Raw genomic sequence first — 18321 nt, forward strand, 5'->3', positions numbered from 1 at the left:
TTTTCCTGTCTTATTAGTTATCTTTGTATTTTGGTAGCTTTCTCTCATGCAGTGTTTGAATTCTCTCTTCTTTTGTTTTGCTTTGTTGGTGAATATTGTATGGTTGTTTGTTTTAATGGTGGTTGTTATGATCTTTTTACTTCTAATGTAGGACTCCATGATTTGTTGTAGAACTGGTCTGGTGGTGATGAATCTTGTCAGTTTTTCTTTCAAGACCTTGACTATATCATCCTGGTCTCTTCTCCTTACATTTCCCCATAATATGAATATTGCTTGCTTAATTGAGTTCCATTTATATCCTAGACTTTCTTCATTCTCTGGAATCTTTCCCCTTTATTTTTGTCTGATGATTTTTTTCTTTAAACGTATTTATTTATTTGAGAGTCACAGTGACAGAGAGGGATAGCTAGAGAGCTGTCTTCCACTTACTGTTCACCCCCTAAATAACTGCACATCGCAGTCCAGGCCACACTTAAGCCAGGCTGAGGAATCCCATCCAGGTGTCCCTCATGAATGGCAGGGCCCCAGTACAAGTACCAAGTAATGCTGCCTTCCTAGGTGCCTAATCAGGAAGCTGGATTAGAAACAGAGTGGCCAGGACTGAACCAGTGCTCTGATCCTGGATGCCAGCATTGCAAATGAGAACTTGCTGTGTCACAACACTGGTGCCTGATTGGGATATTTCAAAAGTCTTATTCTAACATCAGAAGCTATTTCTTCCAGTTGGTGTATTCTGTTGTTGAAGGCCTCGATTTTATGCTTTAGTTAATTTAATTAATTAATTAATTAATTTTTTTTTTTTTTTGGGCAGGCAGTGTTAGTGAGAGAGAGAGAGATAGAGAGAAAGGTCTTCCTTCCTTTGGTTCACCCCCCTAAATGGCCACTATGGCTGGCGCGCTGTGCTGATCCGAAGCCAGGAGCCAGGCGCTTCCTCCTGGTCTCCCATGCAGGTGCAGGGCCCAAGCACTTGGGCCATCCTCCACTGCCTTCCCGGGCCACAGCAGAAAGCTGGACTGGAAGAGGAGCAACCGGGACAGAATCCAGCACCCCGACCGAGACTAGAACCTAGGGTGCCGGTGCCACAGGCGGGGGATTAGCCAAGTGAGCTGCGGCGCCAGTCGCTTTATTTTATTGATTGAAGTTCTCAGTTCCAAAATTTGATTCATCCCTCTTAATGATGTCTATCATTTATATCATGCATTGTTTTCCTAATTTCTTTGACTTGTCTATCTATATATTTTTTGCATCTCAAGCTCATTGTAGATTTTTTTCACTCATTTCATAGATTTCCTTTGAATTAGGATCTATTTCTGAAGAACTATTGTGTTCTTTTGGAGATGTCATGCTTCCTTGTTTCTTTGTTTCCTGTGTCCCTATGTTGGCATCTGCACATCTGTTCTAACAGCTCCTTCTTTTTATGCAGTAGCTTTCATTGGAAAATAGTTTCATTCAGATGGGATTTGGGGTGTCAGTTTGGTTCTGCATGGGTCCAGAAGCATCTCTAAGTGAGTCAAGCTGATTTCTTCAGCTGTAATCAAGGTCGGCAGTGTCTGTCAGTGCCACAGTTTTCTAGTCTGCAGCAGTTTCTGGGAGTAGTAGTAAGAGTTTGAAGTGGATGTGGGTTCCAAAGGTGTGTCTTCGGGCCACAGAGAGTTGAGTGTCTATCACAATGTGTGATGGCAGAAGCCATGTTCCTTTGTTTTGGGATCCAGAGAAAGCTGTCCTCTTGTCTCACCAGGCAAGCCTGAGTGATGCTGGGGTTTGTCAGGCACAATAGCTGAGGCCTTGGAACTGTGAGATGTGGAGGAGAGTGTCCCCAGTCCTGCTGTATACAGCGTGGGTGATTCTAGGGCTTATCACACCAAAAGCCCTGGTCTAAGCACTGGGGAATGTGAAGGGGACATTTCCCTGGTCCCACCATATGAGTACAGGTTATACTAGGCACTGTTCTCTGTTGGGTGAAGGCTCTGAGCAGTGGAATGCAGGTATGGTTTTTCCAGTTCCTGCAGGGTTCAGGTAACTCTGAGGGATATAACGCTAACAGTAACAGTCCTGGAACTGCAGGGCAGGAAGGGTACTTTTTCCATGGCCTCATCAAAAAGAGTAGGTTATGCTGGGGGCTGGGGACTTTCTCACTCACAGCTGTGAGTCTGCAGCAGTGGAATGAATATACAGGCTTCTCCAGGTCCACAGCCAGTGAAAGTTTCTGGGACTTAGAGAACCAACAGCCACAGCTCCAGAGCTGCAGGATACACTGGAGACTTTACCCAGGCCCTGTGTTTCATGAACAGGTTAAGCGGGAGGTTGTGAACTGGCAGGCATTGGTCTGAAGCAATGGAATGCAGGTATGTTCTCCCCAGGTCCCAAGAGGGTGATCTCATGTTACTCCGTGGGATATAGCTCCAAGAGTCCCAGTTTCACAGCTGCAGGACTTGGATGTCACCTTAATCACATCCTACAGGTTGTGCTGGGAGTTGTGCACCAGCAGATGCAAGCCTGGAGCAGTAGGATGTAGATTAGTCTTTCCCAAAGTCCAACAGGTGAGTGTAGGTTCCCTGGGACATACAGAACAGTTATAGGCCCAGAGCTGCAGGATGCAGTGGGGTCCTCCCGGATTTCTCTTGGAGTGAACTCAGGTAACTCTAGAATATAGCTCCGGTAGACCCGGTCCCAGAGTTTCAGTACCCAGGAGATACCTTACCCAGGTCCCACAAGGTGATCGCAGGTCATACCAGGGATTGTGCACTAGCAGGTACAGGCCTGGAGAAGAGGAAGTTGTATAAGGCATTCTGCAGACTCTAGGTAGAGACCACAGGTGCTCCTGGGAGTTACAGATGTAACAGTCACCATCCCAGAGCTGCAGTATGCTGTGGGTCCTTACCCAGATCTCACGGGGTGAGAGCAGATTACACAGGTGATCGCGTTCTGGCAGCTAGGCCCTCCAGGTCCAACTGATGATTCTGGGTTACAGCAGTTATAGCACTAACAGCCCTGGTCCCAGTGCTGCAGGACACAGAAGGGACTGGCCCCAGTTCCCACAGTTTCCCAACCTGTGTGCCCTGGCCACACAGCCCTTTGAGCTAAGAGATATGGGAGCATACTTCCTCACTTCTGGTCCTCTGGGCTTATGCATCAGCTGCTGCCAAACCCAAGAAGCAGAGAGGAACTTCCCAAATCACATAAAGCATGGAAGCATGGCTCAGGGGATTGAGCTCAGCAAGCCCACTGCTGTAGATGCAGAAGGGGCCTGACCGCTTCCCTGTGAATAAGCCTGGCGCTGGCTCTGAGTCTCAGCTCGGTTCACTGTCTCTTAAGACAGAATGGAGTGTAGCAGCAACTGTACTCTAGCAACTTGGGTCTCAGACTTGAGTGGGAGGCATTGTGGATTCCTTTTATGGGCAAAGCAATGGTCGGTGAGCTTTCTAGACTGGATTGAAAGCCAGTGAGGACTGTGGGATCCTCCTGTGGGCAGGGCTGCTGGTCTGTGGCGGTGGTGGGGATCGCAGAGCATTCTGCTTGTCTTTTCTGTGCAAGATGGAGGCCTCCCAGCTGGGCAACTGGTTAGGAGCTGCAGCGGCCCTGGTTCTCCCTTGTGCTGGCTTTCTGAGTCTGTGCTGTTTGGAGTTCCCATCACTTCTTTCCTGGGGCGCTGTCCCTCCTTTGTCCTGGTTTTTCTCTGTGGTAGAGGCCTGTGCAGGGCCTCTCTATTCAGCCATCTTGCATCTTCTTCCATGTCTCATTCTGAGCTTTCTTTTCTGTTCTGCTGATATATTTTTCCATTTCTGCATGAGTATCACATCATTTTAGCTACTCCAATTTAATAATGATTCTATATTAATTCATTTTTTTTTTGGAGTCTCAAAGATTGTGTTTAATGTTATCTGTAAAACTGTAGGGGATTAGGAGCTTCTCTTGGTAAAGATTAAACAAAAAGTTCAGTGTTTTAATGGCTATTTGTTCAGGAATATCATTTTTTCTTGAGCTAATTTTTATGATTTTCTAGAAAATTATTCACATTGTCTAACTTTAAAAATTATTCATATGGGGCTGGTGCTGTGGCGTAATCAATAAAGCTGTCACCTGCAGTGCTGACATCCCATATGGGCACCAGTTCAAGTCCCAGTTGCTCCACTTCTGATCCAGCTCCCTGCTATGGCCTGGGAAAGCAGTAGAAGATGGCCCAAGTCCTTGGGTCTCTGCACCTGTGTGGGAAACCTGGAAGCAACTCTGGCTCCTGGCTTCAGATCAGCATAGCTCCAGCTGTTGTGGCCATCTGGTGAGTGAACCCGTGGATGGAATACCTCTCTCTATGCTCCCTCTCTCTGTGTAACTCTTTCAAATAAATAAAAATAAATCTTTTAAAAATATTCATATGTTATTTTTTAAAAGATTTTTATTAATTTATTTGAGAGTTAGAGCTACAGACAGTGAGAGGGAGAGACAGAGAAAAAGGTCTTCCTTCTACTGGTTCACTCCCCAGATGGCCACAATGGCTGGAGCTGTGCCGATCTGAAGCCAGGAGCCAGGAGCTTCTTCTGGTCTCCCACGTGGGTGCAGGGGCCCAAGGACTTGGGCCATCTTCTACTGCTTTCCCAGGCTGTAGCAGAGAGCTGGATTGGAAGAGGAGCTGCTGGGACTAGAACTGGCGCCCATATGGGATGCCAGTGCTGCTGGCAGAGGATTAACCTACTGTGTCTTGGTGCCGGCCCCTCATATGTTCTTACTTACAAAAAAATAATTTATTTGAAAGTCATAATTTTACATAGAGAGGGAGAGACAGAGACTTTTCATCTTTTGGTTCATTCCCAAAATGACTGTATAGGCCAGGGATGGGCCAGGCCAAAGCCAGGAGCTTCATTTGGGTCTCCAACATGGGTGCAGGGGCCTAAGGAGTTGGGCCATCTTCCACTGCTTTCCCAGTCTACCAGCAGGGAGCTGGACCAGAAGTGGAGCAGCCGGGTCATGGATTGGTGCTCATATGGGATGTTGGCATTGCAGGTGGTGGCCCTACCTGCTATGCTACAACGCCAACCTCTGCATTCTCATTTTTTTTTTTTGACAGGCAGAGTGGATAGTGAGAGAGAGAGAGACAGAGAGAGGAAGGTCTTCCTTTTTGCCGTTGGTTCACCCTCCAATGGCCGCTGCGGCCGGTGCACCGCGCTGATCTGAAGCCAGGAGCCAGGTGCTTCTCCTGGTCTCCCATGCGGGTGCAGGGCCAAAGCACTTGGGCCACCCTCCACTGCCTTCTCGGGCCATACTCTGCATTCTCATTAATTGTGGAACTGCCTGATTAGGGCCGTCTAATGCTCAGTTTCATTAGTTGTTGCCAAGGTACTCTTCAAGCCAGTGTATGGATCTGAGCAGCTGTCGTCAAGAGCATTACTTTCTCACCGTATCCTTTATTCCGTTTGCATGGCATTATCACTGGGCATTAATTTCAGCCTCTCTCTCTGTTTCTATCTATATACCCATATCAACACAGATTTCTTTAAAATCCCTTTATCTCTCTGTGCTGTGTTCTGAGTGAATTCTCTACATTGCCTTCAGATTTTTAATTATTTTTCACTTTGAGCCCAACTAGAGCTTTAGGCTGTGTATCTTAATTTCAATGCTTATAAGCTTAATTTTACTAATTTTTATTTACCATTATCTGTTCTGACTGCTTTGGAGTTAGGTTTCTTGTTTATTTTTATGAGCATTATTCATTTATTTATCTCTTTGTATCAACTTCTTTGGCATAAATTCATATTCTGATTCATTGACTTTATTAGCTATAATTTTATGAAAGTTTGCTGGCTCATTCTGTATTGAAATTCATCTTGGGGCCAGTGCTGTGGCATAGTGGGTAAAGCCGGTGCCTGCAGTGCCGGCATCCCATATGGGCACCGGTTCTAGGCCTGGTTGCTCTGCTTCCAATCCAGCAATCTGCTATGGCCTGGGAAGGCAGTAGAAGATGGCCCAGGTGCTTGGGCCCCTGCACCCGCGTGGGAGACCTGGAAGAAAGTCCTGGCTCCCGACTTTGGATTGGCATAGCTCCAGCCGTTGCAGCCAATTGGGGTGAACCAGTGGATGGAAGACCTCTCTTTCTCTCTCTCTCTCTCTCTACCTGTCCTTCTCTTGCTGTGTAACTCAGACTTCCAAATAAATAAATAAATCTTTAAAAAATGAAAGTCATCTCTTTCTCTGTATACATTTCTCCCTGTTTAAGTTTTGGGGTTAAGCTATCTGCCTTCCACCTTATCACCCCTGGACCGCTGACCCATGACCATGTATCATTGTTTAGTGGTTCGTGTCTCTTGTCCCTCAGTAGCGATGGAGCTGTGGCAAGACCAGTCACCGAGTCCGGAGGTGGCTTGGCTCAGCATCTTGTTGCAAGGTGGAGTGTGTGTCTATCTGCCTCTATAGGCATGAGGTTCATATAATCAGCAGCTGCAGGCGGTGGTTGGCAGCATCTATTCCTTCTTACAAGAACAGAGGGTCCAGTTGCAACCTGTTCCCTAGCAGGAGGCAGAATCCAGAATCCTTTGCATACTCAAGTTTGCAAAATCCACAGGCCCTTCCTGTGCTCTGGGCTTCAGCGAATGTTTCTGTACTGTTTACTCCTTGGAGTTGCTTGTCTCAATGTTGAATGTAGTTCATATTTTTGAATGCTGTTTTAAAATATTTTATTTATCACTGCTGTATGTTTGAAGCACACAAAATCTTCAAGATAGAGACTGAACAAACTAATTTTAAAAACTAAAATCCATCTAAAAGTGGTTTGAGGTTAGTTCACATTTATTTAGAATAATAAGCAGACTTTCAGCCTTTCTTTCTTGTTTGCCCTTCTTTGGTGATTAAGGGGTTGATTAGTATTATAACTACTTTTTACATTTTTACCTTTGTGTTAAGACTTCACTCGCCCACATAATGTAATGTTGACTGATTCAAATGTGTAATTTGTGCCCAAGAATCATTTGAACATTATAACTCTGATTTCCAGGAAATTGTTGCTGGTTTTATCAAGAAAAAAAATTGTGAAGGCTTTTGTAGATTTAAGGTAGTACTCAGATCACTCTTAGAACTACTGCCATTTGAATTTTTTTTTTTTTACTTTAGATTGTATAATGGTAAATTTGAATATGCAGCCTATAGCCCACATCATAACATATTATGAGGATTAAGTAGGAAAATGTATGTTAAAACTCTGTAAATTCTAAAACCACATGCAAGAGTGAGTTAAATATTATATGTTGTATGCAAATTATTTGGTTTCAATTTGTGCATAAAAGCTGTTTTAATAGATTTTGTTCTGTAGATCAAAAGTTCTTTTTCCAAGTCATGGGAAAGTATAAGAATTACCCTGGCTTGCATTTTAATACTATCATTAAAGCGTAATTGACAGTTGCTAATGTCTTATTAGACAGTGAGGTAGGCATAAACTTAAGACTGTTGGGTGCTCATAGTCTCAAAATTAATAGTATGTAAATTGATAGAGCTGGATATTTCAACAACTTTTGCAGTAATAGAATTTAAATATGCTCAAGCTGTGAGGAACCTTGGAGGTCAACGAAATCAGTTTTGCTTTGATCAGGCCAATCCAACCAGCAGTTTTTCCCATCAAAGTTTAGGTTGCTGAAACAGACACAATGAAACCGTGATCTTGTTTAAGCACAGTTTAGCCCTGTGGTTGTTTGGACCCAGAATAATGCAGACAGAGTTTCTACAACTGCACCTGCTACCGTTGTCAAGCTGCTGCCCTATCATCCTATCCTGAGGAACTGCCCATAGCCACGTCCACTACTGCTTCATACCCCGCTAGCTCTGGTCAGCCACTCAAATGGCCCACACCTGCGTGCGGTCACGCCATTCCTGATTACCATTGTTCCTCATTCCTGCCCCCATCTGAGCAAGCAATCCTGTGGTCTCCTGTTTTGAGCGTTGGTGAGTCAACTATGGGTAAGATCTCCTGGGGGATAACCTAAGACAGGCACAGCCACTACAGAGACCACATGGAAACGGGGTCAACAATGGTATGGCCAAGAATCATGCCTCCTGTTGCTCAAAAATAAATGAAAAGGGGGAAATACGGTGGAATGAGAAGGCCATGCCAAGATGGCCACTGGCAAGCAAGCGTCAGTTACTCAGGAATGGCTTTGGAAACCACCTGGCAATGGAGCCTGCCTGGCAACAGGCTGTAATTGGTTAGGGCATAAACAGCCCCTTGACTGGATTGGCTGCCTCGGCTATATAAGCTGCTGTAGCAACTGAAATAGACGAGTCTGCGGGCTGCTCGCCTCTGGCCCGCTTTCATCCGACTCCCGGGGTCTGTGTGTTGACTCCATACCTCTTGCCCCACTGTGTTCCTCCTCTCAGAACGAATCCACAGCAACAACCTAGACCTGGTCATTGGGCCATTTGGAGAGTGAATCAGTAGATAGACAATCTCTCTCTCTATGTCTCCCCTATTTTCTGTCAGTATGCCTTTAAAATAAATAAATAAATTTTAAAAAAAGATCTGCTCCTTAAACACTCATTGTAACAAAATTGTGAATGATTAAATTACCTTTTTTTCTATAGAACAAAGTCTTATAGATAGACACGGTTTCTATTGTATTTGTGATCTGCATGATCTCAGCCATATATTAGAGATTTGTTTAAAGAGGTCTTCATATTCCTGTTGGTTTCTTGGGGACAGATTTACAGGCTTTCTTTTAATTTTTTTAAAAAAATCTTTGAAAGGCAGATAGACACACACACACACACAGATATCTTTCATCTGCTGTTTTATTCCCAAATGCCTCTAACAGTTGGGGCTGGTCCAGGCCAAAGCCTGGAGCCTAAGACTCAATTTTGCTGTCTCACATGGGTGGCAAAGACCCAACTTCTTGAGCCATCACATGCTGCCTCCCCTGGTGGACGTTAGCATGAAGCTGGCATTGGAAGTGGAACCAGGACTTGAACCCTAAGCACTTCAATATGAGTTGCAGGTGTCATAAGTAGCATTTTAACTGCAGCACCAAATTCCTATTCCTATAGACGTTCTTTGCATGGTTAAATAATGCCCTTTTCTAGTTATCAGACTTGTAGAAATTCAATGTCCTTCAACAGCAAGAGGAATACTCCGTCCCTGTACAGTGGAATGCCTGTGATGACTAAGTGTGATGATTGTGACCTCTTTGTATATTGCTTCAGAATTCAGGAAGTCTGTGTGATTGTTGCTGCCTCTCAGGTGTTAGTACTTATTAGAAGTATATGGAAAACAGTGGTCTAGAGAATCCAAGGAACAACTAGGTTTTTTTTTTTAATTTTAGTAAAATATGACATAAAATTTACCATTTTATTTATTTATTTATTTTTTATTAAACTTTTATTTAATGAATATAAATTTCCAAAGTACAGCTTATGGGTTACAATGGCTTCCCCCTCCCAAAACTTCCCTCCCACCCACAACCCTCCCCTTTCCTGCTCCCTCTCCCCTTCCAATCACATCATGATTCATTTTCAATTCTCTTTATATACTGAAGATCAGTTTAGTATATATTAGGTAACGATTTCAACAGTTTGTCCCCATATAGCAACACAAAGTGAAAAAAAAATACTGTTGGAGTACTAGTTGTAGCATTAAATAAGAGTGTACAGCACATTAAAGACAGAGATCCTACATAATATTTTTTTTAAATTAATTAATTTTCTATGCCATTTCCAATTTAACACCAGGTTTTTTTTTTCATTTCCAATTATCTTTATATACAGAAGATCGATTCAGTATATAATTAGTAAAGATCTCATCAGTTTGTACCCACACAGAAACACAAAGTGTAAAAATGCTGTTTCAGTACTAGTTATAGCATCATTGCACATTAGACAACACATTAAGGACAGATCTCACATGGGATGTAAGTACACAGTGACTTCTGTTGCTGACTTAACAATTTGACACTCTTGTTTATGGCGTCAGTAATCTCCCTAGGCTCTAGTCATGAGTTGCCAGGGCTATGGAAGCCTTTAGAGTTCATGGAAAGCCAAGATACCATGGAAAAGAAAAAAAAGAAGAAGACCTAAATGAAAGATCTCTGTGAGTGAGATCCCAGTGGAAAGAACAGGGCCATCAAAGAATTAGGTACCTTTCTCTGAAGGGAGGAGAGAACTTCCACTTTGACTATGACCCTATCGGAATAAGATCAAAGTCATAAAATTTACCATTTTAACCATCACTACACAGTATGGCATGAAACATATTTACAATGTTATATAACTCTCATCACTATGTATTTCCAGAACTTTTTTTACATTAAAAATTTATATAGTGTGAATATATTTCATGTATTTTATATATACAGATTTAAGCAGAACATTTTTTGATTATTCCCAACAGAAACTGTGTGCTCGTTGTGTGGTAACTTGTCATTCACTTTACCCCAACCTATGGTAACCTCTGTTCTATTTCTATTTCTGTCTCAATGACTATTCTAGATTCCACATATTAAGTGGACAACACAGTATTTGTTTTTTGGGTATGTTTTCAGTTAGCATAAGGTTTGTAAGTTCATTCATGTTGTGGTGTGTATAAGAATTTTATTTTGTTTTATGGCCAAATATTCTATTGCTTGTTTATACTACATTTTAGTTATTCATTAATCTGTTGATAGACACTGGGGTTGTCCCCATTTGTGACATAATGCTTCAAGGAACATTGTCGTATAAGTATCTAAGTCTCTGCATCCAATTATACGCATAGAAATGGCGTCTATGGATCATATGATTGCATTTATGCCTTTTTTTCCAAAGCTAAGCTGTATCCAGCTTTATTAAGATTTTTTAAATAAACAATCATGGTATTTCAGGCAGCACATGGGAAGACAATGGTGAACAGTATACAACAACTTTCAATTCCCTTTTTCATTGGACTACCAACATCAGAAAGCCACTATAAAACCCAGTGACGTCTTCAGCTGATGCTCTGAACAGGGGAGGTTTAGAATGGAGTTGACGTTTCACATTTAGCATGTTGTCTGGCAACCTCTCACAAGCTGACCCTGACTTCAGGAAATGAAATGACAATGGCAGAATGATCAACCTGAAGATCCATAGTCTAGAAAAGGGATTGCAGCTCTTCTGTGGGACAGCATCTCAGTGGTGTCACCGTGAAGCCCAGATTGCCTGTCATGCTGGTAACAAGTTTTTGGGGTCAGGTCCCAGCAGGTCTCTGGGTTTAAGGGAGTTAAGTCTATGCTGAAAGCAGGCAGGGAGGAGGAAAACGACATAAAATCACATTTAGTTTTTCCACACCACAAAGTTTTGTGCCCTGGTGGCTGTGTGTCAGTGACAGGGAATTCCCCCCCCCCTCCCCCACCCCCACGACCCAAGGAGAAGTCTCTCAAAGGTCCAAGGGAAAGGTATTCCCCCACCATAAATCGAGCTTCAGAGACCTTCTGTTAGCAACCTGTGCCCCTTTCCCAAAAACAATAGCGTTCTGCATGCTAACAACCAGCTTAAAAAAAGTGAAACAAAATTCTGCATTTTTATAAAACTTGATAAAAACATTTCAAGCTATATAGTCAACTAAAGTACAGTTTTCAAAAATGCACACACTGCACGTGGCGCCTGCAGCACGTTCAGCTTTCTGTGCCCGATCTGTCTGGCATCTCCATTTCGGCTGGATCTTCCCACCCTTGCCAGCATCATTTCCATTGTTCCCCTTGGGGTACCCTCTTTCCTTTTTTTTTGCAGGGGTGTTTTTACACTTGAGTTGTTGCTATGGAGGAGCTAGTGTAGCAGACAACATTGAGGATCTTCTCTGTGTTTTGTCCTTTACTTGGTCTTATCTCCTTTAGAATCCCCATGAGCCTTTCCCATGGGCGTGGTGGTGGTGGTGGTGGTGGTGGTGGTGGTGGTGGCGGCTCAGGGTGTGGGGGTGCAGTGGGACGTGGGCTTTGGTCAGTTCAGGGCTTATTCTAGCCTCTTTTTTTTTTCCTGTGATGGGTTTTATCTTTCAACTATGCCTCTGTGGCTCAATGAGCTGTCTGCTCCTTCAGGGAATACCCAGAGGCATGTGCTGGTGTGGCCAGGAGGCTCTGTTCAGTGCTCCAGGGTGAGGCGAGTGTCCAAGTTGGGCGTGGTAATTTTTTTTTTTTTTATTCAGAGAGGAGATTTGTTCTACTCTATTTGCATCTGCTCACACTCACTTCCTCTCTTCAAAGGGGACCCACCCTGGGTGCCGGCCCCAGAGGGTACAGTTTTTACCTGCACTGCCACAAGAACCACACAAAGGATCTGTGCAGTGCTTGATGGGAACATAGATCCTGCAGCCGTGATCCTCGCCAGATAATCAGGAGTCCAGAGCACATGGAGCTGCCTGCAGTGATGTCCCCAAGTCCCAGCCACAGTGTTTTCACTGTCCCGGCACACAAGTCTTCCACAATCATGAGCTCCCAGTCCCCTGTCAATTCTCCCAGCCAGCCTCAGTAATCTCTTGGCTGCTCGCTCAGCATGTGGACACGAGCTGGTGCTGCCGTTATGTAGGTCCAAAACGGTGCCCACCCTCTCTTGCTAGTTACAGGATGCTGGTGCCGGGTGGTGGGGGAGAGAGAAGCGTGCCCCCATTTTTTCCTCTAGGTTGGCAGGTACACGGTCCTCCACAGGGCTCCAAGCCAGACTCCTGCCAGGCTCTTCCCATGGCTTTATCACCAGTGGCTTGAGTTGCTGCTGTGTGCTCTCATTCTGAATCTGGTGCTGGAGTTCTGAGTTGTGCATGTCCACACCCTCCACGTAGGGCCACAGTGTCCCTCTAATTTGTGTGGAGCTTCTTCTCTCGTGTTCTCCTTAACTCTTTCCTGAGATTGCACTGTCTCCACTTTTTTAAAAGCTAGCTTCCTCTAGAGTAGAGCCACGAGCTCTCTCCCTATTCTGCCATCTTGAAGACTCCATAGCTTACTTTAGCAAAGGTGATCGCCCTTGATATGTGGGTGGGTCTCATCTAATTAGTTGGAAATCTTAAGAACAAAAGTGGAGGTTTTCTTAAGAAAAAGAAATTCTGGCCTAAAATTGGAGCTCCAAGATCAAAATTGCCCAAGTGACCAGTTAGCTTGTCCTCTGGCCTTGTACTTGCCATTTCCCACTGTTTTATGAGCTAATCCTCTCTCTCTCTCTCTCTCTCTCTCTCTCTCTCTCTCGGCCTTGATCTTCCTCCCTCCCTCTCTCCCCCTCCCTTATTCCCTCCACCCTCTCTCCCTCCATCTTACTCCTCCTTCAATTTCTATTTCTCTGGATTTGCCTAATGTAGCTGCCCAGGGGTCTTTAGGGAGAAGGGGGAAATGAGACGTTTCCAGAAAATTTCAGTGAGACTTCTGAAGATCAGGACTCTCATAGTCAGATTTGAGAATCCTTCCACCACATATGTTGGCCTTCATTCTGTAAATTTCAGAGGGAAGGTGTTGGGATCCCAGGCTCTCAAGTCTCGCTTCAGAAAGGCTCAGCTTTGTTCTCCTTCCAATGAACTGAGAACCAAAATCACCTGACCTCAGCCTGGACACTGAGATGGAAATCACCCTTTTAACGTCTGTATTAATGCAGCTTTGTTATCCCACTATATTTATTAGAAGGACTATTTTTCTAGGAATGGCTTCCTAGGAAAATGACTTGATTGTTCATTACAGCAGCTTTTTAAAGGTGCTGCCAACTCTTCAGTGGAAACCACCGTTAGCTGATTTGTATCTTAAGCTTCTTCAAATTCCCTACCTCAAAATTGTTCCTTTGCTGTTTCCATTAATTCTGAATTGCTATATTGCAATCCTTGCCCAACTGTCATCAAATGCCTGCATGCAAAATTTACCTAAAACTGAAGTTCTAATTCTCAATAAGTTCTGACATTACTCCCTCTGACCAGTCCCTATTCTGACATTGTCAAGCCTCCCTCACCATGGTAAGGAATACATTCAGTTTTACCCTATCAACAGATGTGTTACTTTTACTAAGAGAGACAACATTCCAGAGAGGGGACATGATGATGAGCCAGTTACTCATAAATTATACAAGGATGACTTACCTATAGTTACAATTACTTTCTTGTTTATTTTGTGATCTTATAGGTTCATAAATTAAGAATTTCCACTCTTCTGTAAGTAGCTTTTATTTCTTTTTTTCTTTTTTTTATTAAACTTTTATTTAATGAATATAAATTTCCAAAGTATAGCTTATGGGTTACAATGGCTTCCCCCCTCCCATAACTTCCCTCCCACCCGCAACCCTCCCCTTTCCCGCTCCCTTTCCCCTTCCATTCATGTAAAGATTCATTTTCAATTCTCTTTGTATACAGAAGATCAGTTTAGTATATATTAGGTAAAGATTTCAACATTTTGCCCATATAGAAACATAAAGTGAAAAAACTACCATTGGATTACTAATTATAGCATTAAATAGCAATGTACAGCACATTAAAGACAGAGATCCTACATAATTTTTTTTTCAAATTAATTAATTTTCTATGCCATTTCCATTTTAACACCAGGTTGTTTTTTTTTTTTTTCATTTCCAATTCTCTTTATATACAGAAGATCACTTCAGTATATAATTAGTAAAGACCTCATCAGTCTGTGCCCACACAGAAACGCAAAGTATAAAAATACTGTTTCAGTACTAGTTATAGCATCACTTGGCTTTAGACGACACATTAGGGACAGATCCCACATGGGGTGTAAGTACACAGTGACTCCTGTTGCTGATTTAACAATTTGACACTCCTGTTCATGGCGTCAGTAATCTCCCTAGGCTCTAGTCATGAGTTGCCAGGGCTATGAAAGCCTTTAGAGTTCGCTGACTTTGATCTTATTCCGATAGGGTCATAGTCAAAGTGGAAGTCTCTCCTCCCTTCAGAGAAGGGTACCTCCTTCTTTGATGGCCCCGTTCTTTCCACTGGGATCTCTCTCACAGAGATCATTCATTTAGGTCTTTTTTTTTTCCATGATATCTTGGCTTTCCATGCCTGCTATACTCTCATGGGCTCTTCAGCCAGATCTGAATGCCTTGAGGGCTGATTCTGAGGCCAGAGTGTTGTTTAGGACATCTGCCATCCTATGAGTCTGCTGTGTATCCCACTTCCCATGTTGGATCTTTCTCTCCCTTTTTGATTCTATCAGTTAGTATTAGCAGATACTTGTCTTGTTTGTGTGATCTCTTTGACTCTTAGACCTATCAGAGCTATCAATTGTGAGCTGAAATTGATCACTTGGACTAGTGCGATGGCATTGGTACATGCCATCTTGATGGGATTGTATTGGAATCCCCGGCACATTTCTAACTCCACCATTTGCGGCCAGTCCGATTGAGCATGTTCCAAATTGTTCATCTCCTCCCTCTCTTTTTCCACTCTTAGATTTAACAGGGATCACTTTTCAGTTAAAATTTAAACACCTAAGAATAATTGTGTGTTAATTACTGAGTTCAACCAATAGTACTAGAACAACAAAAACAACAACAACAAATACTAAAAAGGATAAAGTATTACATTGTACATCTAAAGTCAGGACAGGAGCTGATCAGTTCATTGTTGCTTATAGTGTCCATTTCACTTAACAGGTTTCCCCTTTGGCGCTCAGTTGTCACCGATCAGGGAAAACAAATGATATTTGTCTCTTTGGGACTGGCTTAATTCACTCAGCATGATGTTTTCCAGATTGCTCCATCTTGTTGCTAATGACTGGGTTTCATTTTTTCTTACTGCTGTATAGTATTCTATGGAGTACATGTCCCATAATTTCTTTATCCAGTCTACTGTTGATGGGCATTTGGGTTGGTTCCAGGTCTTAGCTATTGTGAATTGAGCTGCAATAAACATTAATGTGCAGATGGCTTTTTTATTTGCCAAATTAATTTCCTTTGGGTAAATTCCAAGGAGTGGAATGGCTGGGTTGTATGGTAGGGTTATGTTCAGGTTTCTGAGGAATCTCCAGACAGACTTCCATAGTGGCTTAACCAGTTTGCATTCCCACCAACAGTGGGTTAGTGTCCCTTTTTCCCCACATCCTCTCCAGCATCTGTTGTTGGTCGATTTCTGAATGTGAGCCATTCTCACCGGGGTGAGATGGAACCTCATTGTGGTTTTGATTTGCATTTCTCTGATTGCCAGTGATTTTGAACATTTTTTCATGTGTCTGTTGGCCATTTGGATTTCCTCTTTCGAAAAATGTCTATTGAGGTCCTTGGCCCATCTCTTCAGTGGGTTGTTTGTTTTGTTGTTGTGGATTTTCTTGATTTCTTTGTAGATTCTGGTTATCAATCCTTTATCTGTAGTATAGTTTGCGAATATTTTTTCCCATTCTGTTGGTTGCCTCTTCACTTTCCTGACTGTTTCTTTTGAAGTACAGAAACTTCTCAATTTGATGCAATCCCAAATGTTAATTTTGGTTTTGACTGCCTGTGCTGTTGGAGTATTTTCCAGGAAGTCTTTGCCTGTGCCTATATCTTGCAGGGTTTCTCCAATGCTCTCTAATAATTTGATGGTTTTGGGTCGTAGATTTAAGTCTTTAATCCATGTTGAGTGAATTTTTGTGTAAGGTGATAGGTATGGGTCTTGCTTCAAGCTTCTGCACGTGGAAATCCAATTTTCCCAGCACCATTTATTGAATAGACTGTCCTTATTCCAGGGATTAGATTTGGATCTTTGGTCAAATATAAGTTGGCTGTAGATGTTTGGATTGATTTCTGGTGTTTCTATTCTGTTCCATTGGTCTATCCATCTGTTTCTGTACCAGTACCATGCTGTTTTGATAACAACTGCCCTGTAGTATGTCCTAAAATCAGGTATTGTGATGCCTCCGGCTTTGTTTTTGTTGTACAGGATTGCTTTGGCTATTCGAGGTCTTCTGTGTCTCCATATGAATTTCAGCATCATTTTTTCCAGATCTGAGAAGAAGGTCTTCGGGATCTTGATGGGTATTGCATTGAATGTATAAATTGCTTTTGGGAGAATAGACATTTTGATGATATTGATTCTTCCAATCCATGAGCATGGAAGATTTCTCCATTTTTTGGTATCCTCTTCTATTTCTTTCTGTAAGGTTTTGTAGTTTTCATCGTAGAGATCTTTAACATCTTTGGTTAAGTTTATTCCAAGGTATTTGATTGTTTTTGTAGCTATTGTGAATGGGATTGATTTTAGAAGTTCTTCCTCAGCCGTGGCATTGCCTGTGTATACAAAGGCTGTTGATTTTTGTGCATTGATTTTATATCCTGCTACTTTGCCAAACTCTTCGATGAGTTCCAGCAGTCTCTTAGTAGAGTTCTTTGGGTCCCCTAAATAAAGAATCATATCATCTGCAAAGAGGGATAGTTTGAGTTCGTCCTTCCCGATTTGTATCCCTTTAATTTGTTTTTCTTGCCTAATAGCTCTGGCCAAAACTTCTAGAACTATATCGAATAGCAGTGGTGAGAGAGGGCATCCCTGTCTGGTACCAGATTTCAGTGGAAATGCTTCCAACTTTTCCCCATTCAATAGGATGTTGGCCGTGGGTTTTTCATATATTGCTTTGATTGTATTAAGGAATGTTCCTTCCATACCCAGTTTGCTTAGAGTTTTCATCATGAAAGGGTGTTGTATTTTATCAAATGCTTTCTCTGCGTCTATTGAGAGAATCATATGGTTTTTCTTCTGCAGTCTGTTAATGTAGTGTATTACGTTGATTGTTTTGCGAATGTTGAACCATCCCTGCATACCGGGGATGAATCCCACTTGGTCTGGGTGGATGATCTTTCTGATGTGTTGTTGCATTCTATTGGCCAGAATTTTATTGAGTATTTTTGCATCTATGTTCATCAGGGATATTGGTCTGTAATTCTCTTTCAATGTTGCATCTCTTTCTGGCTTAGGAATTAAGGTGATGGTGGCTTCATAGAAAGAATTTGGGAGGATTCCCTCTTTTTCGATTGCTCTGAATAGTTTGAGAAGAATTGGAGTTAGTTCTTCTCTAAATGTCTGGTAGAACTCAGCAGTGAATCCATCTGGTCCTGGGCTTTTCTTTGTTGGGAGGGCCTTTATTACTGTTTCAATTTCTGTGTCAGTTATTGGTCTGTTTAGGTTTTCTATGTCTTCCTGGCTCAATTTAGGGAGGTTGTATGTGTCCAAGAATCTGTCCATTTCTGATAGATTTCCCTGTTTGCTGGCATACAAGTCCTTGTAGTAATTTCTGATGATTCTTTTTATATCTGTGGTGTCTGTTGTTACGTTTCCCATTTCATCTCTGATCCTATTGATTTGGGTCTTTTCTCTTCTTTTTTTAGTTAGTTGGGCCAATGGGGTGTGAATTTTGTTTATTTTTTCAAAAAACCAGCTCCTCGTTTGGCTGA

This window comes from Lepus europaeus, chromosome 2, assembly GCF_033115175.1.
Source record: "Lepus europaeus isolate LE1 chromosome 2, mLepTim1.pri, whole genome shotgun sequence".
Lineage (NCBI taxonomy): Eukaryota > Metazoa > Chordata > Mammalia > Lagomorpha > Leporidae > Lepus > Lepus europaeus.